At 44.0% G+C, this 26,575-nt stretch overlaps 1 long non-coding RNA gene and 1 pseudogene across 1 annotated transcript; one reads left to right on the plus strand and one right to left on the minus strand.

Moving 5' to 3' along the window:
• Window positions 1-1,362: 1,362 nt before the first annotated feature.
• On the minus strand, window positions 1,363-8,097 carry LOC142477091 (uncharacterized). The gene is made up of 2 exons (XR_012792176.1): window positions 7,188-8,097; window positions 1,363-2,407 (listed from the first exon to the last, which is right to left on the minus strand). It is a non-coding gene; the product is annotated as an uncharacterized LOC142477091 (long non-coding RNA).
• An 11,967-nt stretch (window positions 8,098-20,064) lies between these two features.
• On the plus strand, window positions 20,065-21,362 carry LOC142477093 (actin-1-like; annotated as a pseudogene).
• Window positions 21,363-26,575: the final 5,213 nt, after the last annotated feature.

Raw genomic sequence — 26,575 nt, forward strand, 5'->3', positions numbered from 1 at the left:
GTGTGTGTGTGTCAGTCAGTGTGTGTGTGTCAGTCAGTGTGTGTGTGTCAGTCAGTGTGTGTGTGTCAGTCAGTGTGTGTGTGTCAGTCAGTGTGTGTGTGTCAGTCAGTGTGTGTGTGTCAGTGTGTGTGTGTGTCAGTCAGTGTGTGTGTGTGTGTGTCAGTCAGTGTGTGTGTGTGTGTCAGTCAGTGTGTGTGTGTGTGTCAGTCAGTGTGTGTGTGTCAGTCAGTGTGTGTGTGTCAGTCAGTGTGTGTGCGCGCGCGTCAGTTAGTGTGCGTGTGTGTGCGTCAGTCAGTGTGTGGGAGGTGATGTGAGTGGAGCGCCGGGGAGGGGAGCACCAGGGGGGGAGGGGAGCACCAGGGAGGGGAGTCAGGTGAGGGGAGGTGAGTCAGCGGCGGGGAGGGGAGGTGGGTCAGCGGCGGGGAGGGGAGGTGGGTCAGCACCAGGGAGGTGAATGAGCGGCGGGGAGGGAGGTGAGTGTGATGGGGGTGTAGGAGGTGTGTGTGTATACCCGGCGTTGGCCGGAGGCAGGGGGGGGTGTCAAAGGCAGGGGGGTGTGTGTCAAAGGCAGGGGGGGGCGTCAAAGGCAGGGGGGGGCGTCAAAGGCAGGGGGGGGCGTCAAAGGCAGGGGGGGCGTCAAAGGCAGGGGGGGGGCATCAAAGGGAGGGGGGGGTGTCAAAGGGAGGGGGGGGGCATCAAAGGGAGGGGGGAGCGTCAAAGGGAGGGGGCGTGAAAGGGAGAGGGGAGGGTGGCGTCAAAGGCAGGGGGGGGCGTCAAAGGCAAGGGGGGGCACCTCAAAGGCATGGATTCCTCCCCCTGCATTTCCTCACCTAGCAGCATTAAGTCCCTGCCGCCCTCCTCCTGCTCCTTGGGGATGTTGAGCCGTAGAGAGCGTGCTCTGGGAGGTGGGTGGGGGGTAGGTGGGGGGGGGGGTGAAGTGGGGGGGTGGGGAAGTGGGGGAGCGACACACGCGACACCTACCTGTACTTCCGGGCGCCGCCATCTTCTCACTGGGCGCCGCGAGGGAGGAAGGGGGTCCTTCCGGGTGCCGCCATGTGTTCCAGTTGGAGCGGCGGCGGGGAGGGAGAGAGGTGAGTTGTAGCGGCGAGGGGGAGAGAGACCTGGCGTTGGCCGTGAGTAAAATTTCCCGCTCCCTTCTCTCTCCCTTGGTGTTCCCCAGAGGGGAAGGATGAACAGTGGACAGGAGGGGAGGGACGAACAGTGGACAGGAGGGGGGGGATGAACAGTGGACAGGAGGGGGTGGGGACGGACAGTGGACAGGAGGGGGGGGGGGGACAGTGGACAGGATGGGGGGGGCAGTGAATGTTACAAAAGTTTCTTCTTCAGAAAATCAGGACTCAGTTTCAGTTCAAATATATCAGCAGTTTATTCTTCAATCAGCTTTCAATCTTCAATAAGCTTTTACATAGCAAAGATACATACATACTCTTACTTGTCAGTTCAAAATACAGAAGGGTAGTAGTTTAAACTACATTACCCATGATTCTTATACTTTTCTGAACAAAGAACTCATCAATCAATGTCTCTTTCTCTCCTGATTAAACAGACTGATTTCCTTAGGAGGTAAAAACCCCTAGGGACCTTCTGCTGGCAGACAGGACCCCGAGACACTGATACCTACATACTGTTTATACAATTATAACCATATGTGAACTCTGATTTCCAAGCTGACCATGAGCCTTTCATGAAAGCAGCATGAAAGCAGCATGTTGAACTTATAACATGTTAACCAGTTGGGTGCTGAATATATATAATACATGTGTATATACTTGTATTGCTATTCTACTTTTAATACAGAAAATATATAACTAAACTTATTTCATCAAGCCCCTCTTTGATACTGTAAGTATCATTTCTTATAAGCTGATCTTGTAATTAAACAATTTGCTTGAGAATCATAGTCTGCCCAAATGTTAGTATTTGTTTTTGTCATGTTTAACCTAATTATTACTAGTTTTGTCCTATTAAAACTTCAACATTCCATATTATTCACTCTTACTACTCCCTGGATTATTTGATTAACCCCTCCTATCCTTCTACAAAACCGTGTATCATTGCTATTATCACTTAAAACTCCTGTTAAGACACACTCATAAGGATATTTCATACATTCAACAAGATTAGTTTGTTCTTCACATTCCATTGCTGTCCCCAAAGAAACCATTGTACTGCACAATAATAATAATAATAATGTCATTGTTCTGTATACTGAGGTCCCCCAGTTCCAGATCTTCCGTTGTTTTGCTTCTTTCTTTGGTAAAAGTTTCTTTGGAATGAATTCATCTGAACATTGTTCTGAATCAGGTATTCGCTTATACCCTTCCTGCATCATAAATGCTTCATATCCAAATGGTCGTACAGTCCATTGTCCAATGTTAAAAGTCATCTGTAACATAAAAAAACTAAAACAGTATCATTGTTCTTTTAACCCTTGACCTTCATAACTAGCTTACATTGATCAATATGTACTAACATGGAAGCACTTGCTTTTGGTTTGGTATTAACACGTTGTATTTGTAGAACAGTTTGACCCATTTTCTTAAGAATAGTATAAGGTCCTTCCCAACCTGCATGCCATGGGCCAGGTTTCCTGAATGTTTTTACCATAACTTTCATTCCTGGAAGAAATTTATAAGCTGGATTCACTTTTACATCCCCATTTTCTCTAGGAGCCATGTTTTCTGCCGCAAAATGTAAAAGTTTAGCTAACTGACCTTGCAATACAGATAACCATTGAGTATGCTCGGTGGCCATCTTTAATGGTCCCGAAACTTGAGGTTCTGATGGAAAAACTAAAGGCATCCGCCTTCCAGTCATTAACTCATGAGGAGTTAACCGTGTTCTTGCATTGGGTGTTGCTCGAATAGACATAAGAACTCCTGGTAAATGATTAACCCAATGTTTGCCATATTCTGCTAACATCTTTTTAAGTCTTGATTTCAATGTTCTATTCATTCTTTCAACTATCCCAGCTGACTGCGGATGATATGGGACATGAAACCGCTGCTGGATCCCCAGCAGGGAACATAAATATTTCATAATTTCACCTATGAAATGTGGCCCATTATCTGATTCAATTACTCTTGGAAATCCCCAAACTGAAAACACTTCTTTCCACAAAGCTTTGGCTGTGCTTAGAGCAGTATTGTTGGTTAGTGGAATAGCTTCTACCCATTTGGAGAATATATCCACTATTACAAGACAATACTGTAGCCCTCCTGGAGCTGCTGGTAAAGGACCTATGAAATCAATTTGAATCGATTCCCAGGGACCACCTGCCAAAGGCACTCGCTGTAATACAGGTCTCTGTCCTTTGGGCCTTGGATTGAATTGAGCACAAATTAAGCATTCCTCACATACTTCCTGACACCTTTTTTCAATATTTTCACCCTCAAATTTAGCCATGATAATTTCTTTTAAAGATTGAATTCCTATATGACCCAATTGACAGTGATTGAATTGAATTAGTTCCTTTAAGATCCCTTTTGGAACATATGGACAGAGTACCATCATCTCTTATGGATCCCCATAAGCCTGTTTCTTTATGTAGTGTATAGTCCCTTTTTAACATAGATTCCTGCTGTTGTTGCAATAGCTTTAAATCTGCAACTGGTTCTCCTAGTGTTTCTCTTTTAAGGGTAACTGCAAGAATTATGTGTTCAGGATATAACAATTCTCCTACCAAAGCAGCTTCTCGAGCAGCTTTGTCTACGAGATTGTTATTGATAGACTCATAATCTTTTGTGACCTGGTGCGCTTTAACCTTTATGATACTACACCTGTCAGGTGTTTTAGCAGCTTGATCAAAGAGTTCTTGCAATATTACACCATGAGCCAATGGTTTATTTTGAGAGTCCACCATACCACGCTTGGACCATACAGGTAAATGTAGTGTAAGTGATTTAACTACATACCCACTATCACTAAAGATGTTACAGTGTTCATAACCCATATTGATGGCTTTCTTAACTGCCTCTAATTCTGCCCTTTGAGCTGACATCCCTCCAGGAAGTCTATATTTCCAGACTTCTTGCGTGTCAGGATTCAAAATAGCAAAACCTGTTTTGTACTGCCCTTCATAGAAAAAGCGTGCCCCATCTACAAACAATGATACTCCGTCCGGCTTCATTTGTTTGGAGAATGGAGACCATGCCTCTTCCTCTACTGCTTCCTGACAATCATGAGGAGTCCCAGAAAAATTCATTAGCTCAGGTAAAACAAATTTTGTGCAACTCTCTACCGTTAAGAGTCGATCCTGTAATTTTAATACCCACTGAGCTAATCTAGCAGAATGTACTGCCATGTCTGTGCGGGACTGGAGAAGTTTTAAAGGTGTATGTGGTGTTTGGATTATAATAGTCCCAAATCCTATTATGTGTTCCATTGCTTCTAAAGCCCAATTAATAGCCATTAATTGTTTAACACATTCATACATCCCCTTCTCAACTGGTGTCATTAAGCGAGAGAAGTATCCCAATATCCTCTCTTCTTTGTATTGTTTTTGCAAAAGCACTGCAGAAATAGATTCTTTCCCTGCATGACACTGTATGATATAAGGTGAATCTATCACAGGTGCAGCTAATGTTGGGGCTCGGCTGAGTTCCCGTTTAAGCTGAACCCATGCTTGCTCAGTTACATCTGTCCAGAGTAACGTGTCCTGCAATTGTGAACCTTTTAAAAGATCATACAATGGTTTGGCAATTCCTGCCATATTCATGATAAACTCTCTACTGAAGTTAACTAATCCTAGAAACTTCCGAAGATCACCTATTGTAAGTGGCCTAGGTAATAATTGTACTGCTTCTACACGTTTTTGTCGTGGAGATTTACCTTGATCTGTAATATCCACTCCCAAAAAAGCAACTTTTGACTGCAGCAGCTGTACTTTTTGTGTGTTCAATTTTAAGCCTGCTTGCATCAATGCTTCACAAAGATAATGTAATAGATGTGTTGCTATCATCTATGGCTATATTCTCTTTTGTGAGAGACACTGAAGCCCCAGTGTCCACTAAAAACTCCAGTCTTTTCCCCTCCATTGTTCCTTGTATATATGGTCTGCCATCTCCCCCTAGAGTAATTTCTGTAAGGTACGACAAAGGATCAATGGGAGGACCACACCCCTATGCTGAAGCAACTAATCCCTTTACAATTCTTTCACCAGACTTGCATTGATCAGCCTCATCCATACGAGCCTTTATTAACATGATCTCATCCCTGCATGCCTGGTATTCACTAATAGTACAAGTGGATGCTGAAGGAGCGGAAGGAATGACATTTTTCTCTTCGCTTCTGATAGCATGCACTGACTGTACTTGATTATTGTAAGTTTGGGCATGTCCCTGTTTCTTGTATGCTGGGTTAAGCCCATTTTCCTTACCCTTGTTTTCCTGGTCTGCCTGAAACTTGTAACAATTTCTTTTAAAATGACCTGGTTTATTACAGTAAAAACACACACACTCCTGATTTTGTGCATTATCAGCAGATTGATTTCTCTGATTGTTCCATCCCTGCCCTTTTCCCTGAGAGCCTTTGAACCCCCCACGGTTAGCAGATCTACCTCTTGATGCTACATAAGATACTTGACCAAATCCTTCATCCTCAAAACCTTGATAAGCAAAGACTTTGGCTGCTTCCATGCCCTTATTTTGAAAAAGCATTCGAGCCTCCAAAATCTGTGATGCAGCATGATCCACATTAGGTGAGTCAAATGCTCTAAACTTTACTACATCTGATAACCCCTGAATTTTACTGACAAATTCAATAACACATTGCTTATCATCATCTTTTGTCATTTTAGCAGGATCTTTGCTATTTATTAAACACCATGCCTTAGTCCACATACTAGCACAAACTCTCATGTCATCCTCTTTATTTATTTTAAAAGAGTCCAGAACATTAGGGAGCAGTCTCTCAACTCCCGTAGCACTCTGTACTACCAATAGCAATCTTTGAGTCTCAGAAGGGAAAATGTTTTTTAACACTTCATCATCATCTCCTTTTCCCCACTGTGCCTCATCATCTTGCAAAATTTGATTTTGTATCATTGTTTCAAATTTAGATTTTACCCATGAACTAAGGGCAGCTGGTAACCAAATTAACAACATTTTGTATGCATCAACATTGTCAAACCCTCTTTTTGTTATTTCTCCTTCAAAAATACCACAATTGTAAAATGGACCTTTTTTCTCATCATACTTAGGAAAGTCTTTTACCAACTTGGACATTTTTAGATTGTCCAAATTAGAAGAGCCTGTCACAGTATGCAAATGATTGGACAAATCAGATTTTAGCAAATCCCAATTAACTTTTTCTTCTGCATACTTAGTACCTTCTAATACTTGTATTCCCTGTGATAGAGGATCAGTAACTTTCCACAATACCTCAGTGCGGTCTATTAAATCACCCACACTGCGAATAGTGTCTTTTTGAACCTCTTGCAATTTTTCAGCATCGTCACTCAAAGCTCGCACTGCTGCCCGCAGTAGATCAACAGTGAGGCGATTCTGACCAAGAGCTTCTTTTAATGGTCCTATACGCACTTTCATTTTTTGTACCTGAGGTGACTCCTCAGCAGATTCTGAAGTACCTGTCTCAACTGTTTCAATAACAGTCATATTATCCAGAACCTGATCTAGGTTGTCAATGGCATTTACTATTTTACTCATTAAATCAGACATTTGATTATAAGCAGGTACTCTTGGAGTACTGAGTCTAGACAAGCGAGGCATAGATTGTGGACCACGTGGTGTAGACATATTTAAAGTACTGTTCGTGGTTACACCCATTATTGCCCCCATCAATATATCCCTCTTGTCTTTAGACTGAGTACATACAATACAACCATCACTTTCCTTTTTATAACACTCTTGCATTGCATTTGAAGTATCTATAAAACCTTTAGCTAACAAGCCTACTTTCTTTTCATCTTTAAACATTTCAAATGTTCTCCCTTCTACTTCTTTAATTCCATCTAAGACAAACAACATAAAATCATCCCAAATATCCAAAGGATTACCCCCAGAGATGTTGGTATCCAAAGAATATTTGGAGGCTTTTCTCTTAAGCCAGTCCATTTTCAAACGATAATCAATATATGGACTAAAAAAAACTTTAAATTTGATTATCGTGACTACCCTCCTTCAGTATGTAAGTAACGAATAACGTACCGTTACAGGGGTTCTGAAGTGGAAGCGTGCACTCCTCCACTATATAGCACCCCTTTTTCTTCTGTATCTTTGCTCAAGAGACACCCCGCCTTATTCCGGGCCCAAATGAAGTAACCAGGCGACCTTGGGTTGCTGATTTGTCTCTTTCCTTGGTCTTTGTACTTCACAAAATAACAGACGTCTTTCCTTTATCCTCACGGTATACCAAATCTTCCTCCTGAACTGGAACCAATTTCCTTGAATGAAGTCTTTCAATTCCGGATCTTCATGGGCAACGTTTACAGACTAGGAATAAGGTCTATGGAAACCCTCTCTCCTTTTGGGAGACACGATAACTCTCACCTTTTTATTCCTTTTAGCTGTTAGTCCATGCCCGCTGCATTCTCCACCATTATGTTACAAAAGTTTCTTCTTCAGAAAATCAGGACTCAGTTTCAGTTCAAATATATCAGCAGTTTATTCTTCAATCAGCTTTCAATCTTCAATAAGCTTTTACATAGCAAAGATACATACATACTCTTACTTGTCAGTTCAAAATACAGAAGGGTAGTAGTTTAAACTACATTACCCATGATTCTTATACTTTTCTGAACAAAGAACTCATCAATCAATGTCTCTTTCTCTCCTGATTAAACAGACTGATTTCCTTAGGAGGTAAAAACCCCTAGGGACCTTCTGCTGGCAGACAGGACCCCGAGACACTGATACCTACATACTGTTTATACAATTATAACCATATGTGAACTCTGATTTCCAAGCTGACCATGAGCCTTTCATGAAAGCAGCATGAAAGCAGCATGTTGAACTTATAACATGTTAACCAGTTGGGTGCTGAATATATATAATACATGTGTATATACTTGTATTGCTATTCTACTTTTAATACAGAAAATATATAACTAAACTTATTTCATCAGTGAACAGGAGGGACGGACAGTGGACAGGAGGGGGGGGGGGACAGTGTACAGGAGGGACGGACAGTGGACAGGAGGGATGGACAGTGGACAGGAGGGGGGGCAATGGACAGGAGGGGGGGCAGTGGACAGGAGAGAGATAGGAGGTGGACAGGAGGGGGGGGAGGGTGGACAGGAGGGGGCAGTGGACAGGAGGGGGGCAGTGGACAGGAAGGGGGGGCAGTGGACAGGAGGGGGGGAGGTGGACAGGAGAGGGGGGGAGGTGGACAGGAGGGGGGGCAGTGGACAGGAGGGGGGGCAGTGGACAGGAGGGGGGGCAGTGGACAGGAGGGGGGGGGCAGTGGACAGGAGGGGGGGCAGTGGACAGGAGGGACGGACAGTGGACAGGAGGGGGGGGATGGACAGTGTACAGGAGGGACGGACAGTGGACAGGAGGGATGGACAGTGGACAGGAGGGGGGGGGGCAATGGACAGGAGGGGGGGCAGTGGACAGGAGAGGGGTAGGAGGTGGACAGGAGGGGGGGAGGGGGCAGTGGACAGGAGGGGGGCAGTGGACAGGAAGGGGGGGCAGTGGACAGGAGGGGGGGGAGGTGGACAGGAGAGGGGGGGAGGTGGACAGGAGGGGGGGGCAGTGGACAGGAGGGGGGGCAGTGGACAGGAGGGGGGGCAGTGGACAGGAGGGGGGGGCAGTGGACAGGAGGGGGGGCAGTGGACAGGAGGGGGGGCAGTGGACAGGAGGGGGGGCAGTGGACAGGAGGGGGGGGCAGTGGACAGGAGGGGGGGGCAGTGGACAGGAGGGGGGGGGGGCAGTGGACAGGAGGGGGGGCAGTGGACAGGAGGGGGGGCAGTGGACAGGAGGGGGGGCAGTGGACAGGAGGGGGGGGCAGTGGACAGGAGGGGGGGGGCAGTGGACAGGAGGGGGGGGCAGTGGACAGGAGGGGGGGCAGTGGACAGGAGGGGGGGGCAGTGGACAGGAGGGGGGGGCAGTGGACAGGAGGGGGGGGCAGTGGACAGGAGGGGGGAGCAGTGGACAGGAGGGGGGGGGGCAGTGGACAGGAGGGGGGGGCAGAGGACAGGAGGGGGGGGGCAGTGGACAGGAGTGGGGGGCAGTGGACAGGAGTGGGGGGCAGTGGACAGGAGTGGGGGGCAGTGGACAGGAGTGGGGGGCAGTGGACAGGAGTGGGGGGCAGTGGACAGGAGTGGGGGGCAATGGACAGGAGGGGGGGCAGTGGACAGTGACACACACACACACACACGTCTCAGTTGATGCGCCCTTTCTCAGTTCCGTTTGGCGCCGGAGGTGGGGGAGCGACACCTACCTGTACTTCCGGGCGCCGCCATCTTCTGACTCGGCGCCGCGAGGGAGGAAGGGGGTCCGCCATCTTACGCGCCGCGTGGCAGCTGCGGGAAGCGAGGTGATTTGGAGCGGGGAGGGGGGAGAGGTGATTTGGAGCGGGGAGGGGGTAGAGGTGATTTGGAGCGGGGAGGGGGGAGAGGTGATTTAGAGCGGGGAGGGGGAGAGGTGATTTAGAGCGGGGAGGGGGGAGAGGTGATGCCGCTGGGGAGGGGGAGAGGTGAGTTTGAGCGCCGCTGGGGAGGGGGAGAGGTGATTTGGAGCCGGGAGGGGGAGAGGTGATTTGGAGCGGGGAGGGAGGAGAGGTGATTTGGAGCGGGGAGGGGGGAGAGGTGATGCCGCTGGGGAGGGGGAGAGGTGAGTTTGAGCGCCGCTGGGGAGGGGGAGAGGTGATTTGGAGCGGGGAGGGGGAGAGGTGATTTGGAGCGGGGAGGGGGGAGAGGTGATTTGGAGCGGGGAGGGGGGAGAGGTGATGCCGCTGGGGAGGGGGAGAGGTGAGTTTGAGCGCCGTTGGGGAGGGGGAGAGGTGATTTTTAGCGGGGAGGGGGAGAGGTGATTTGGAGCGGGGAGCGGGGAGAGGTGATTTGGAGCGGGGAGGGGGAGAGGTGATTTGGAGCGGGGAGGGGGGAGGGGGGAGAGGTGATGCCGCTGGGGAGGGGGAGAGGTGATTTGCAGCGGGGAGGGGGATAGGTGATTTGGAGCGGGGAGGGGGATAGGTGATGCCGCTGGGGAGGGGGAGAGGTGATTTGGAGCGGGGAGAGAGGTGTGTGTGTGTGTGTGTGTGTGTGTGTGTGTGTGTGTGTGTTTGTGTGTGTGTGTGTGTGGCGAGCCGAGGGGGAAGAGAGTGGCAGTTGGGTGACGTCACACACAGCAATCTGATTGGCCAGAGGCTGAGGACCAATCAGATTCACCGCAGATAGCACTAACCTCACTAACCATTCGATTTTATATATTAAGATTATAGGTTAAAGCAGTAAAATTCAGGGCATTATTGAAAACCCTGCTCTCTGATTGGTTAAAATTCAGGGCATTATCCACAGTAATGCCCTGAATTTCAGCAGTTTGCAAAATGCAGTTTTCAATCTGTTTATTTCCAGCCAATCAGCTTTCAGAACAGCTGAGACAGGGCAAGGGATTGGTTTGAATTAAGTAAAAGCTGTGAGACATGGCAGGGGATTGGTCAAAAAGTATCACCCACGGTTTGACTCCTCCCCCTTCAGAGCTGACTGAGATTTTCTGAGCAGATTCAGTTGAATTGGAGGGGAGAGAGACTGCAAAGAAGTAAGTGTGTTGTGTATAGAGGTGCAGTGTTGTGTGTGTGTGTGTGTGGGGGGGGGGTGTAGAGGTGCTGTGTTGTGTTTAGAGCTGGGGGGGAGTCTGCAAAGTTTAGTAAGTGGCTGCATTTTTTATTGTGGCTGTAGTGTGTGTGTGTGTGTTGTGCTGTTGTATGTGTAGCAGAAGTTTGTGTAAGTGTAGAGCTGATGTGTGTGTGTGTGTGTGTGTGTATTGAGCTACTGTGTTTATGTGTGTGTGTATATAGAGTTCCAGTGTGTGTGTGTGTCAGTAGCAGTGTTTGAGTGTAGCATGTGTGTGTAGCAGCAGAGTTTGTGTGTGTGTGTAGAGCTGCTGTGTGTGTAGAGCTGCTGCTGTGTGTGTAGAGGTGCTGTGTAGTGAGTGTAGAGGAGGTGCTGTGTTGTGTGTCTAGAGCTCCAGTGTGTGTGTAGAGGCACTGTGTTGTGTGTGGTGTGCTGTTTGTGTGTGTGTGTGTGTGTGTGTGTGTGTGTGTGTGTGTGTGTGTGTGTGTGTGTGTGTGTGTGTGTGTGTGTGTGTGTGTGTGTGTGTAGCAGCAATTTGTGTGTGAGCTGCTGTGTGTGGGTGGTTTCATGTATTTACCATTTTATTTGAATAAAAAAAATCTATTTAACTATACAAAAGTGTCTAGTATTTATGAAATAAGCCTACATTTAGACTATATTAGTAATAATCCCCTCAGAACAGGGCATTACTGGCCAATAATGCCCTGTCCTTCAGGGATTATTACTTAAGTATACAGACACACATAATTCATGTGTTTTTCACAGTCTGAAAAACAATATAGAGTCTCCTACCACCAATCCCTCTGTGAACAGGAATTTTAAACCTTTTTTTTAAAATATATTTTCACACAGTCACTATAAGTTTTCTTGATGTAATAAAATTTTATTATTTTTGGTTTTAACAGTCCTCACCGATGCAATAGCCTCTAATATAAATGTATATACGTATTCTACATACAATACTATAGAGAGTGGAAAGAGAGGAATTATTTCTATCCTTCTTGGATAAACATCTATATATGCCAATCCCCTAGCAACCAATCTGAGGCGACTAGACAGGGTTTCCCAAAAACCTGCATGTTCCCAGGGGCCCGCAAAATATTCTTCTCTGCCCCTTTGCCCCCCACGGTGCAAGGCTCCACTCTGTCTGGGCTAAGCCACATGGACCCTTTGAGCTGAGGATGTGGGTGCTCCACTTAGCCTTTCTTGCTAACAAATGGTTCACACCTCTAACCATCTGGTGTCCCTTTCATCTAGGACCAAGGGTTAGACCGACCGGCACCAACGCCCAGGTGGCTAGGAGTGGGAAGACCCTACTTTGTTTCATGGAAACAGTATATAACATTTTAAAACATACCAGCTTTAATAGCCTATACTTTTCTATTCTTCTTTATTAAAATGTGCTAAGTTTATTTGGGGTGTTAGAGTGAAACCTGTAACTGTGTTTTTCTCCCACTAGTCATATCTGACAATCAATAAATAAACTTCTTATTTCAATAAAAACCTGCTCAGCCTTATTGTAACAGGGACTTACCCCTGTTAAGAAACTTACCTCTGATCCAGCAGTGTGCCGGTTAATTGCACACCTGCAATCAGCCAACTCCACCTGCCTAATCATAGCTCTGTGAAATAGCCTGTTCTGAGACAGGAAAGGAGATTCCTGAGCTGCCATTTGGAGCTGACACAGGAAAGCAGAGAAGCCTGCACACAGACACTGTCTTGAGCACAAAGGGGTGCTGAGATCAAGACACCCAGAGACTTATATTCCTGGACACAGGGGACCCAGGAACCTACCAGAGACTGACATGAAGGGGTCACCTGCTTTAAGGTATCTCTTGAGACTTTGGGCAATAGGGTGGTAATGGGATTATCCCTCCAGCCCTGCAGATAGGGACTGGGGAAGTAAGTTAGCCCTTACACAACAAGGATAGGTGTTTGTTGTTTTCATATGTTTGCTGTGCTATTTAAGGAAACAAGCAATAAAGCCTTATTTTAATTTCACCTTAAAACAGTCTCCATTGCGTACCTCTGAACACGTCTCTTACATATGGTGTTAGAAGTGGGATGAGAGGTGGCCCTTGAAGTTCAAAGGGGCCCCGGAGACTGCCTGTGAAAATTGTTATGCTTTTGCCTGCATAGTTCCTGCAAACAGCCTGAGCAACAAAACACATGCAGCAGTGACCAGATTTAAAGGGCTACACATCCAGGCAGGAAATCTACACTGCACTGAAGAAAGCCACAATGCCACAGTTGGATTGGGAGAACTGCGACAGACGGTGACCCACACAAGGGACTGATGCTTTGACCAGAGTCTACCCCATCACTGCTGAAAGAAAAAAAAAACCTGGGAATTTAAAATGGCCGCCCAGTGGCCCTTCCGGTCCGATAAGGAGGAAGACATCTCTTACGGGGAACCCGAACCGAGTCACACCCACAAAACACCCCAAGAATGGTGGGGGTACCTGAACTCGGTACCAACCCAAAATACCGCTCTCTATGATGACGAATGTGATCAGCAGGAGCAAGAGCGGGAACAGCAGATCTCTGAATATTTACGCCACCTAACGCAACTGAAACATACAAGCAATAGGGGAGCGTGGGATTAGAAAAACATATAAGAATAAAAAACAATAAAATTACTGTGGTTACAATAATGTTGCTGGGGGTTGGTGAGATTTTTAAATACACTTACACGGCCATGTGCAAGCGGACACGGTAATATGGTCTCTTTAAGCAATTCCAGTCACTTCCAACAACAGGTTATGGTGGTTCAGAGGGTTTTGAAATAAATATATAAATATATCTGTACTCACACGGCCGAGTGTGAGTCCTTGCAGGAAATTGGTAACTTTGGGGTTAAATTAACCCATCCGCATCTCCCCCCAGTGTAGACTCTTCTTTATTTGCAACCAGCATGGGGTTCTAACCCCGGTCTTGGGCATCAGATGGGGACTCTCCCCAGTGGTGGTATTAGGGGGGGTAGTTGGAGAAAGTGAGGCACGTTGTCAGTGGGGTTTAAAACACATTTATTAGTTTAAAAGCAATTAATAAAACAGGGCTCACATACATACATAGAGGTTGGACCCCTGGCCTCCTCGTGCAGTCCAGGATACAGTTTAAGCAGCCATTTTTGCCGATCACGCGTCCGTGATGCAGGAGAAAAAAACCTTTCCTCCTTGTCTGCAATTGCTGCTTGGTTGATCCGGCTACGGGAGCCACGTTGGGCCAAATTCAGCTAGAACTTAGAGCTACGCGTTTCGCCGAGTCATCGGCTTCCTCAGGCTCATATGCTGACGTAGAGGGGGTCTCTGAGTTTTATATAGGCCCCCTGTGTAATCAAAGTCTAATTGGAGCGGGCTGTGTTTAATAAAGCCCTAATTACGATGTTTTATGGATGAGATTTACATATTTAATGTTCTGTAGTCACATTACATTGTCTTTCAGAATTGGATTTAAACTAGAACAATCATGTATACTTAGATTAATAACCCTACCTATCAGGGGTTAATTTATGACTGCCGGTAAATACATGCTTCTTAATTCTTTTATGAGATAATTTTGTCTGAGCCTTATTAAATCTATTTTTAAACTTCACACACATTTCAACAATTTTATACAAATTCCATTAAAATTAACAAGTATTTTGGTTTTAAGACCTCCAATGGGGTCCCTAACGCAACTGCAAGGAAAACATGGCGGATACAGTAAAGCTGCTGAAGTTTCAAATAAAGACGTTGACCCCAGTATCCCTGATGCGACAGAGTCGTCCAAAACAAAAAGGCGTAAAAAGAAAAAAGGGTCTTCACTTACCGTGGAAGGAACAGACACCTCTGCAGATCCAGCGGAGGAAAAGGGGGTCCGAGATGCCCTGCAGCCTAGAGAAAATTGATAATTAGTCCCGCGGATGACCGAATATCCAGAGGGCCCAAGGCAGAAGTCGTGTACCCCAAAGAAGTGTTTGTCCGGTGCTAATAGTGAGAAACCCTCAACCAACCATACCAGGGAAGCAGAACCGGAATCAATGAGTGACGATCCCTTGACCAGCCCTGAAGAGGCCCTGAAAATTGCCAGACGTGACTGTGATCTGCTCCGGGAACAATTGAAACTGGAGAGGGAAGATAATGCTGAGCTATAAAAGACTGTTCTCGCAATCTACTCTGAATCCAGGACCGACTTGGAGGATCTAAGGACAGATCTAGATACAGAAAACGCTACTATTACCGCCATGGATGAAAAACAGAGCAAATCTGATAGACTGATTGCTAATCTGAAGCAGAAATATGAGGAGGCACTGAAAGAGATTACAGTCTTTCAGCAAGAGGTTTGCAATTGCCATAGAGAGGTGGAAGTCTCTCAGAATGAGGTTCACACTCTCCGCACAGCAGTGGATGCCTCACACCAAGAGATCAGCAGTTGCCGCACAGAACTGGAAGTCTCTAAAAAGGAACTTCACAGTCTCACTAAGGAACTGGACATCTCTCAAAAAACTATCCTCAGTCTTAATATGGATCTTAAAGTCTCTCAGTAGGAGCTTCAGACCCTCAACCTAGAGATGGAAGTCTCACGCCAGGAGACCAGGAGTCTCAAAGCGAAAGTGTGTAAATGGAAGGGGGACTACAAGGAGGCCCTGAATATTACAGAGATTGTAAAAAGAGAAAATTTAAGACTGAAAGAAGAAAATTCTGATTTGACAGACCCCGTCAATAAAAATAATTAAAAGCTGCACGAGCTTGAAAAAATAAAGAAACTTTTGGAAGATGAGAACTTTGAAGCAGAGCACCGACTGCAGAACCAACTGCAAGGTCTGCGTACGCACCTCCAGAATGCCGAGGAGAAGCAGCAAACTCTGTAGGAAGAGAATCTGCAGGCTGCTAAAGAAGTACAAGTGCTGTAGGGGATACCTTGAGCTTTTTAACATTGGCTACTATGCCTCAATAAAGTGATCTTTTATTATCCAAGATCAGCCTCGTCATCCAGTGTTTGCGGTGCCCAATTTCTTCTACCAAATTTTTCCTGTTGTTACTTTGGAGCACGCCTTGGGACGGCATACAGCTTATTCACACAAACAACGTTGCAAAGCGTCGTAAGAGCGTATATATATATATATATATATATTTTTATTATACTATATAATATTATATTATACAATCTAATATATTATTTATTATGTTATATTATATATATAATACAGTATATACAGTACACTATATAATGTATGTGTGTGCTGCATATCTTATTGCCTGCGTAAAATATTTGGTGTATTTTAGTGTTAAAAATGCCTTCAGGAACGGATCCTTTCATTTAAACAGTGTTCCTATGGGAAAACGTGTTTCGCTTTTCAACGTTTTCGCTATCCAACGCCCTTTTGAGTAACGTATTGTGTCGGATAACCGAGGACTGCCTGTAATTTTATGCAAAAAAGTCTTGTAACGCGTCATTTAAGGGGCCACGAAGAGAAAAAAAATGAGATCCACGCATGCAAACTATTCTCCTAAATGGATCTGACTTGTGTGTTTCAGACACAAACTCGTATAGTCCATATTCCTTTGATGTGGAAGAGATCCACGATTCTCGTCTGAGTCAAATTTTTACGACTAGCTGACAAAAGGGCATCCCAGATGCTTTAGAATTAAAATTCACAAAGCTTTCCCAAGAAACACCAGATTAACAGTACTGGCATTCTTGCATGATGACTGCAAAGGTATCACAGGTGACAATTCCTTTTATACCCTTGAAGGTGAAACATCTGATACTTATAAAAACTATATCTTCTTACACTTTTCATGACCACAAACACTGAGACCCTACGCGTTTCTCAGACCAACTGACGAAGCGAATGGTTCTCAGTGCGCATGTGCAGATGTGAGCAGGTGAATCTCACTGTGATTGGAACCGGTGAGGAGAGAGGACGCTTACAGGGAACCCCAGTCTGAGCCGTAGCACGGAGGAGGTACCAAGGAGGAGTGTCATCTGACGCGATCAGAGGTGGTCTGAGGATAATCCCCCAGGAACCTGCGACCACAGTAAATGCGGATGCAAGTGTAACATTGTGGGAGGAATTGTGCATTTGGATAATCTAGGGGGTACAGACATATTGGGGCTCCAAAAGGCATCACTCCTAAAACGTTGGAAAACCGGAGAGAGGGGCTGGCGACAGCCTGAATGTTCACACCGCACTTTTTAAGTGTGAAATTTTTGAGTGTATTTCCAATTGTTTGTGGTCTGTTTTTTATTACAGAGTTTTTTAAACGGTATTGTCCTATGATATCTATAATTTATATTTCATATCATGCATGAAGAGTGTATGAGCAACCCATATCATCAATCATTTCCACAGTACTTCAATATACAATAACATAACACAAAAATTAAGTAGCGCTAAAGAGGATGTGAAATAACCCTAATATATGATAAATTATAATAACATATTTAAAATATTAAAATAAATTAAAATTACCACAATTTAACCTAATAATATCTACAAACCATAACGCGATAGTGAAAAAAAAAGGAAAAATAAAAAAAATGTTTGTTCCACTCAACCGAAAAAAACAATAACATAAGTAACATTGGTTTACTGTATATAGCCATATAAGTGATATATTTTGCACTGTGGTACTATCTCACTAATTTAGGTGAACCAATAGACTTCAGTGTTAACTCCCCCACACCGCTTATATAAGGGTTAATTGAGGGGTACGAGTGATATATCTAGGTATTGTGGCACTCTCACCACCCTAGAGGTTATATTATCCTAGTTAATTTTTGTCATACTGCCCTCAAGTGGGGAGAGAGGATCTATACATTTAGAACATGGGGAGTTGTCTTAACTTGTTATAGAAAGATTCTGTTTATAAGTGTTCAGGAATACTCAGACAAATTAATTATAAGGTGAATAATAAACAATATATCAAATCACTTTATTGAAGCACGACTGTATTATCTTCCCTCTATATCTATTGGAGAAAAACAGCATCATCAATCCAGGTTCCAGCACCAAGGAGGACTATAATTTTTCGCATTTCAATCAAGGAGGAGTTTGAACAGACCTTAAAGTCTTCTGGGCTGCAGGACTTTGGACTATACTTTTCATTGGTATCGTATTCACCTAGGGGACTTTTCGAAGTTTTGATGTATTTTCTGTATAGCGCTATGGTTGTGCCAATTTTCTACATGACTCATTTTTACATAAGCTGTAAATAAGTAAAAATGGTTTCTTCAAGGGAGATTGAATCTTTGTAAATAAGTTGATTAGACTGACAAGGTGGTGGGAAAAAACTTGCCTTCTACAGGGCTTATTCGATAGCGCTAATTTGATACTCATGCATGGCCAAACCAATAGAATAAGCCTCTATGTAGCTTACAGTCTACTGTTAAAAGACCTTCTGACCTTAGTGTAGTTGGTTACCCTTCAGAAGTAATACAGATAATCAGTGGATGAATGTATGGGTAGGAAAGTGCTGACCCACTGGTGTCCTCGTATTAAGGTCAGATATGGTGCATCTTTTCATCCTTTTATGGAGGGCTTGTTTGGTTAACCCAACATACTTGATATAAGGTAATGTCATAAATTCAGTAAGAGATACTAGATTGCTTGATTTGCAGGTGAATGATCCTTTTACTTCTATGATTCTTTGACATGCTGTGTGGATTATAGTTTCTGTGGAGATGTGTTTGCAGATCTCCCATTGGTAGTGGATGAAGTACTAGTAGTAGATGTTTGTGTTTCCGCGGCCACTCGCGGTCCCGTGACAGCATCGATCGGGGCCCAGGTGGCATAACGCTGTGGAGGGTCCCTTCCGAAAGATTAAACCCCACGCAACGTGATTGTGGCAGACATTGTACCCAAATTTACAGCGAGGCTGTGCTGGTGGGTATTAAACTAGTGCTCCGATCGTTGGTTAACTCTGCTGCTCCCACTTACTCTTGTCAACCAACGGGGCCGGTAAAACCACTTAACATATAAAAAAGGGGGCGCAAGACATTGTACCCAGCAGTGGAGACCAGGGGACAGTCTCAAGTTGACACACACAACATTTATATCCTTCCTCTCTGTGCCATGTGCTCTTTTGAGGCGCTAACCTTTAGAATTAAAGTTGTCAGCCTCCCTTCCTTAACCTCTCCTATATGTTAAACAAGGACAATTCCATCACTGCATGTTATGAAAGGGTGACAGGCTAACAGAAAAATCCAACCTGGGAACAAGCATGACAGACACAGATTGCTTTTAATAGGGAGGAGAATCTGAAAGTACAGTATTAACTACCTTAAAGCTGCAGTTCAGTCTTTTTAAAAATTTTTTTTTTTTTTTTTACTTCAATAGTTTCATGTGTGCAATCTCTTATTACGTAAAGAACTGTATAGCTGCCAGTCAACCCGTTCTCTATGTATTGATAGGCGAAATTTGGTGCCATAATTAGAGCTGGCATATGTTTTTATTTGCTTCTGTCAGTCAGTGGAAGCTCATGAATATTCATGAGCACTCCTGCACTGACATGTGCAAGAGGGAGGGCAGGGCTGACAAAGGGGTGTGCCAGGGCTTGTGACAGGACATGAAGGAGCAGTGCCTTACCAAATGGCTGTTAAAATAGAATACAATAAAATTGTTTTTTCAAAGTTGTTTTTTTAAAAACAGAAAATGCTAAAAGTATTTTTTCTTACTACAGAAGTGATTGATTAAAAAAGCACACATGCAGGATATTGACTGAACTGCAGCTTTAATTTCTTGATGTCTATTTGTGTAATTAAAACGCGAGGACAGTCCAGCGCCACTGCATCTTTATGATGACATGAAAAAAAAAGTGACAAAGGAAAAGGAAAGTGACGATATGAAGGAGGATATGCAATGTGACTAGAGAGCAGATAAAGGGGTCACTGACAGAAAAAAAGGCACAACTATCATGATGTAAAAGAGGGACAGAGTGGCGAGAGCAATTGACAGAAAAGGGATAATCACAATTATAAAAACAGAAGCAAGGAATAGTGACAGAGAAAACGGACATTTACTCTGTAAAGGAGCACAGTAGTTAGGAACAGTGTAAGAACAATGTTATTTTTTTCAGGAGAACGGTTAAGGGTAACCAAACTCCAGTGGTGCCTTCTTACCCTTGCAGTCTCATGAGGCATTTCATAATCTCATTAAGATTGCAAAGAGACTTACAGAAGTGATGGGGTAAGATAATTCTTCAGAGAGAGAATATCAGATGATTACATCATTCCCTTTATGACATCGCTGGAATCTTGGCACCAGCTCATGGTGAATCTTCTCGAACAGATAGTCCATTAGACCTTCTCTCACATTGACAAAGTCCACTTAGACCTTGCTTGGAAAATGTATCCAAGGAGCCCAAAATCTCAGTCTTCAGCAGGGTCCAGAAAACGCTCAATATTCAAGGGCGCCAGCAAATCCCCTGGGCCCTCAGACAGGATGACCTACACTTCAGAGGCTGAAACTGATCCCAAACCAAAGCTCCCCGTCAAGAAGACAGCAGCCGTGGTGATTGACACTGGCACTGGCAGCTGCAAGGCGGGTTTTGCTGGTGAAGCAAAGCCAAACTGCATAATGGCCACTGTGGTGGGTTACCCTTTGGAGAAGACTTTGAGGACTGAGAATATCCGAGATTCCTCATATGTTGGGAAGGCAGCTTGGGTGGAACCGGACCTGAGAATCGTTGAACCGGTGCATCATGGCATCATCGTGGATTGGGACGCAGCCGAGACTTTGTGGAGACACATGTACTACCATAACCTCAAGGTGCCTCTGGAGGAACATGCCCTCTTGATTTCAGACCCTCCACTGAGCCCCACAACCAATCGGGAGAAGATGGTGGAGGTTGTCTTTGAGTCCATGAACTGCCCTGGAATGTATGTTGCTTACCAGTCAGTGCTGTCTACTCACTCCTATGGCAAAACCGGGGGTCTGGTGGTGGAGTCTGGCTATGGTGTTACCCACACGGTGCCCGTTCACCAGGGCTACAACCTTCCCCATGCCACTTAAAGGCTGGACATAGCTGGCACAGACCTCACCACCCACCTGATGAAACTCCTCCAGAAGTCCGGAAACTCGTTCAGCGAGAAGGACCGGCACATCATTGAGGACATCAAGCTGAAGTGCTGCTATGTGGCTGTGGATTTGGAGGGCGAGTTGAAACTCCCTGAAAATGAATACCTGGTTGATTATCAACTTCCAGATGGACACATCATAGCCATTGGAAAGGAGAGGTTCCTGTGTCCAGAAGAGTTATTCCAACCACCCTCCATGGCTGGGATAGACGTTATGAGCATTCATCAAATGGCTCTGAAGAGCATGAAGAAGGTCCCAGTTGAAATTAAGAAGGAAATGTACGACAATATCCTTCTGTCTGGAGGATCTTCTCTCTTCAATGGTTTCTACGAACGGTTCTCCAAAGATTTCCTCCATTTCCAGTCTCACGCTCACAAATCCAATATCCTGTCAGTGCCGGAAAGCAAATATTCCACTTGGATGGGTGGTTCAATCCTGGCATCACTCAAGTCCTTTCAGTCCTGCTGGATCCGTCAGGAAGAATATAGGGAACGTGGGCCATTTATAGTCCACCGCAGGTGGTACTAGAAAATGACAGGCAGGGGAGGAAAAAAAATTAAAGTGTTTCTGTGACGATATTATAGTGTCCAAAAGTCTCCATCCTCCGATATTTCCTCCCTCACCATCCACCCCACCCAGGGAGTACCTCAGTTCCTTGGACTACTGGGTTGCTCAGTGGGGGCCTAGGGCTCCTAAAGGGAGTGTGATTGCATGTCTAGGGGGAAAAGCAAAGACACCCTTCCCCAGGCTAAACCCCTAAATAAAAAAGGGAATTGTTATAATGAGATGAACTTTTAAAAAGAGTAAGTGGCAGCTTAGGAACAGTTATAGACAGGACTGCGAAAGAACAGAAGGTGAAAGGCAAAGCAGGCTAGTGAAAACAAAAAATTAGAGTGAAATAAAGAAAAATAATTATAAAGTGAAAAGTAGAACAGATGATGTAAGCTTTAATGTCTTTGGTACCATAATCATGCAACCGCTCTGGTCGTGGTAACAAATTATTAACGCTGTGGGGGGTCCCATTCAGAAGCATGGACCCCACGCAGCTCCATCATGGCAGACATTGGGAGCGATTCACTAAGCAGTGATAACTGATTTTAAGGGCATCATGCAGTAAGCAGCGGAAAGGCAATTCTCGCCACTTTCCCGCCAAAAATGGCTACCCCTATTCAGTAAGGGGCGAGAAAGTGGCGAGAATCAAAAAAAAACGCCAGTTTGGTTGGCGGTTTTTTTTCCCCCACCTAAAATAGAAACATTTTCTGCCACGCTGTATTCTAGTAGTGGCGAGTAGCTTAGCGGAGCTATTCGCCACTCTAGAATGGCGTTTTTCTGGCGAATCAGCCACGCAAGAAAAAGTTGGCAAGTTGATGGTGAGAGGCTGCTGATGAGTGGCGGATCGGCACTTAGAAAAATTACTGGCCTTTTTCCTGGCTGGGATTGATGCCGGTGGTCTCCGGAGCTGATACCATTAATACCAGCACTGGACCCCCCCGGCATGCATCCGAGGCAGGAAAAATGCATTTAAAGGCTACTTCATTACCCTAGCGGCTAACCGCTAAGGCAATGAAGGGGTTAAACAGCCGTGCCAGGTTTATTGTGGGTAGCGGGGGTGGGTGAAGGGGGTATTTGGCCCGTGTTGTTTGTTTAGGGCTTGCGGGGGGTTGCGGGTGCGCTTAACCCCTTCACAACCGTAGAAGATAATACCCACACATTACCTTCACCCACCCCCGCTACCCACAATAAAAAGAAAACACACACAACAGCCCCACACTAACTAAAGAAATATATATATTTAAGAAATATATATATTACACCAACAACACCTATACCACCCTAACATACAGTATAGTAATGGGCACAATGAATATTATCCACAAATGGATAATAGTGCATGTGTCCATTTAAAATACATACAGAACAATAAAGACATTAAATACATGTAGCACTCACCCATGTCCGGCTGCCACGATGAAGGCCATCCTCATCTTCATCCTGCTAATGCCCCATCCGCTTCTGCAAAACAGACACAAGAATAAAAACATCCAATGTAATGTCCCCTAACCCCTTAATCACCATAGCGGTTATTAACCGCTACAGTCATTAAGGGGTTAACTTCACCCTCACCCACATACCCTACCCCACTACCTCCCACCCCGTGAGGCCTAACCACCCTCACCCACTACCCACAAGGGAGGCCTACCCACATACCCTTGGGGCCAATACCCCCTCCCCCCACCCCAACACATACCGTACAATAATGTGCCAAATAACTATTATCCACGTAGGGATAATACATTATTTGGCCATTATTAAACACATTAAATACCATAGTAAAATAAAGAAAATTCTACTAACCTCATCAATAAGAGGGCCCCGTCGCCAGCATCATCCTTGTGGTCCGTTGCCAAAATATATACATAGCCAATACATTGCAATGACATTCACATACACTGGCGACACACTTTATTCGAGCTCGGCTAGTCCCACGAATTCGGGTATACCCGGGTGTATTGAGGTTTGTGACTGTTTTCTGCCCGAGTGCATTGAGTTATTTTCCAGGCAGGGATTGAAGCATTTTATTCCCGCTGGCTGCAATACTGCACAGTATATATATATATATACTGCATTACAATTCATGAATTTATGCCATCTGGTAGACACGCGAAGCATTGCAGCCTATTAAATCCTAATCATTATCATTTAACAGATCAGCCGCCCATCAGCCAGGCATGAACCCAGGCTGGGAAGGCAAATGCAACGGGGCTTGTCAGAGGTGAGGAGCGGCGCATTCCAGGTATCTGCCAGGTACATACCGGGTATTTGCTCGAATAAAGTGTGTCGGTGCAGTATCAATGAACCCCTTCATCACCTTATAGAATACTAACTGCAAAGGTAATGAAGGGGTTAAGCCATCCTGGCCACATACCCACCCTACACACATTCCTTTGTACAGTGGCTTCATCATGAAAAAATACAATAAAAATAAAAGAAACAAACAAAATATATATATATATATACATATATATATATATACACACACACACACACACACACACACACACACACACACACACACACACACACACACACACACACACACACACACACACACACACACACACACACACACACACACACACACACACACACACATATATATATATATACATATATATATATATATATATATATATATATATATATATATATATATATATATATATACACACACACACATGATGAACCAATATACAAATAAATGTCTCCGGGTTAACAAAAACATGCTCCAATACAAATACCACTTATCCATAACATCCTCAATGAAATACAATGCTATTTCGTAAACAAATCAAATGCCAATCCAAAGTCTCAAATGCCACTTAAAACATTGCATTTACATTGTAAATATGCTGCATAAAATGTAAGCTACATGTAGACGCTGCAAATCAATGTTAACAATGCAATATTTCAAATAAAATAGCATTACATCAAAAGAAGTATACTATGTAATCCAATAAAGTCCCCATCAATCAATTAACATACATGAATTACATCCCAAAACAATTAAAATAGCATCCATACCAATTACACAATTAACTATAGCAACCGTTAAAGAGAACAAGTTACCATCATACAAAATAGGACACTAACAATTACAATATAATAAAGCAAGCCTCACCATTACCTAAAGTACAGCATAGAAGCCCAAAAATTACATCTATCTAATTATAAAATACATTGAACACACATCTATGCATAGCAGCATAGCCACAATCATTTAAAATAGTACAAAGAAAGGTTTTAAAACAATATCATTTCTTACCCTGTATGTATATATCTCTCTAGACATACATACATACATACAGTGGCAAGAAATGATGTACAATAAAAAAAAAAAACACATGTAAAAAGCAACAAAAAACACAGTTACATTAAATACATTTCTTTAGTTCACTTACCATTACTTGACCCACTCACCGACTCCCGTTGAACAGCTTACTCACGAACCAATCCACGAACAGGAACCCATAAAATAATAAACCAGAAAATAATAAACATTAAAATAATAAAACACGACAATCCAGGGGTCTTCTACTTCTAATCCATCTTCATCTGTATTCTTCTATCTTCTTCCGGGGTCTTCTTCCCGTCTGCTGCCACGCCCTGGTCTTCTTTCTTCTCTGGAGGTCCTTCTTCCTTGACGTCTGGCTTAAAAATGAGACGACATAGGCTTTTAACGGCCTGTGACGTTACATTTTCGTCATCGTTCCCACGGCCCTGATTGGGCCGTGAAAACCATGTGTTTTGGCCGATAAAAAAAAAATGATGACGTCACTTAAAGGCAATGAAAGCACAGCCAATCAGAATAGCTTTGCTTCAATTGCCTTTAAGATGACGTCATTAAAATAAACATGGCCGCCCTCACATGGTACGGTAGCCAATCAGAGCGTGGGAAGTCTATCCCTACTCTGATTGGTTCTAGTACCATGTGACAGGCTTTCAATGACGTCATATCCGTTCTTCCCCAAGCCTCTGTCACATGGTCTACTAGAGCCAATCAGAGTTGGGATGGAGTTCCCACGCTCTGATTGGCTGCCGTACCATGTGAGGCCGGCCATGTTTCTTTTAATGACGTCATCTTAAAGGCAATTGAAGCAAAGCCATTCTGATTGGCTGTGCTTTCATTGCCTTTAAGTGACGTCATCATTTTTTTTTGCATTGGCCAAAACACATGGTTTTCACGGCCCAATCAGGGCCGTGGGAACCATGACGAAAATGTGACGTCATAGGCCTTTAAAAGCCTATGTCGTCTCAATTTGAAGCCAGACGCCGAGGAGGAAGGACCTCTGGAGAAGAAAGAAGACCAGGGCATGGCAGCAGACGGGAAGAAGACCCCGGAAGAAGATCGAAGAAACAAGAATACACATGAAGATGGATTAGAAGTAGAAGACCCCTAGATTGTCGAGTTTTATTATTTTAATGTTTATTATTTTATGGGTTCCTGTTCGTGGATTGGTTCGTGAGTAAGCTGTTCAACGGGAGTCGGTGAGTGGGTCAAGTAATGGTAAGTGAACTAAAGAAATGTATTTAATGTAACTGTGTTTTTTGTTGCTTTTTACATGTGTTTTTTTTTTATTGTACATCATTTCTTGCCACTGTATGTATGTATGTATGTATGTATGTATGTATGTATGTATGTATGTATGTATGTATGTCTAGAGAGATATATACATACAGGGTAAGAAATTATATTGTTTTAAAAGCTTTCTTTGCACTATTTTAAATGATTGTGGCTATGCTGCTATGCATAGATGTGTGTTCAATGTATTTTATAATTAGATAGATGTAATTTTTAGGCTTCTATGCTGTACTTTAGGTAATGGTGAGGCTTGCTTTAGTATATTGTAATTGTTGGTGTCCTATTTTGTATGATGGTAACTTGTTCTCTTTAACGGTTGCTATAGTTAATTGTGTAATTGGTATGGATGCTATTTTAATTGTTTTGGGATGTAATTCATGTATGTTAATTGATTGATGGTGACTTTATTGGATTACATAGTATACTTCTTTTGATGTAATGCTATTTTATTTGAAATATTGTATTGTTAACATTGATTTGCAGCGTCTACATGTAGCTTACATTTTATGCAGCATATTTACAATGTAAATGCAATGTTTTAAGTGGCATTTGAGACTTTGGATTGGCATTTGATGCTTTAGATTGCATGATTACATTTGAT

Source organism: Ascaphus truei, unplaced genomic scaffold, assembly GCF_040206685.1.
Source record: "Ascaphus truei isolate aAscTru1 unplaced genomic scaffold, aAscTru1.hap1 HAP1_SCAFFOLD_193, whole genome shotgun sequence".
Taxonomy (NCBI): domain Eukaryota; kingdom Metazoa; phylum Chordata; class Amphibia; order Anura; family Ascaphidae; genus Ascaphus; species Ascaphus truei.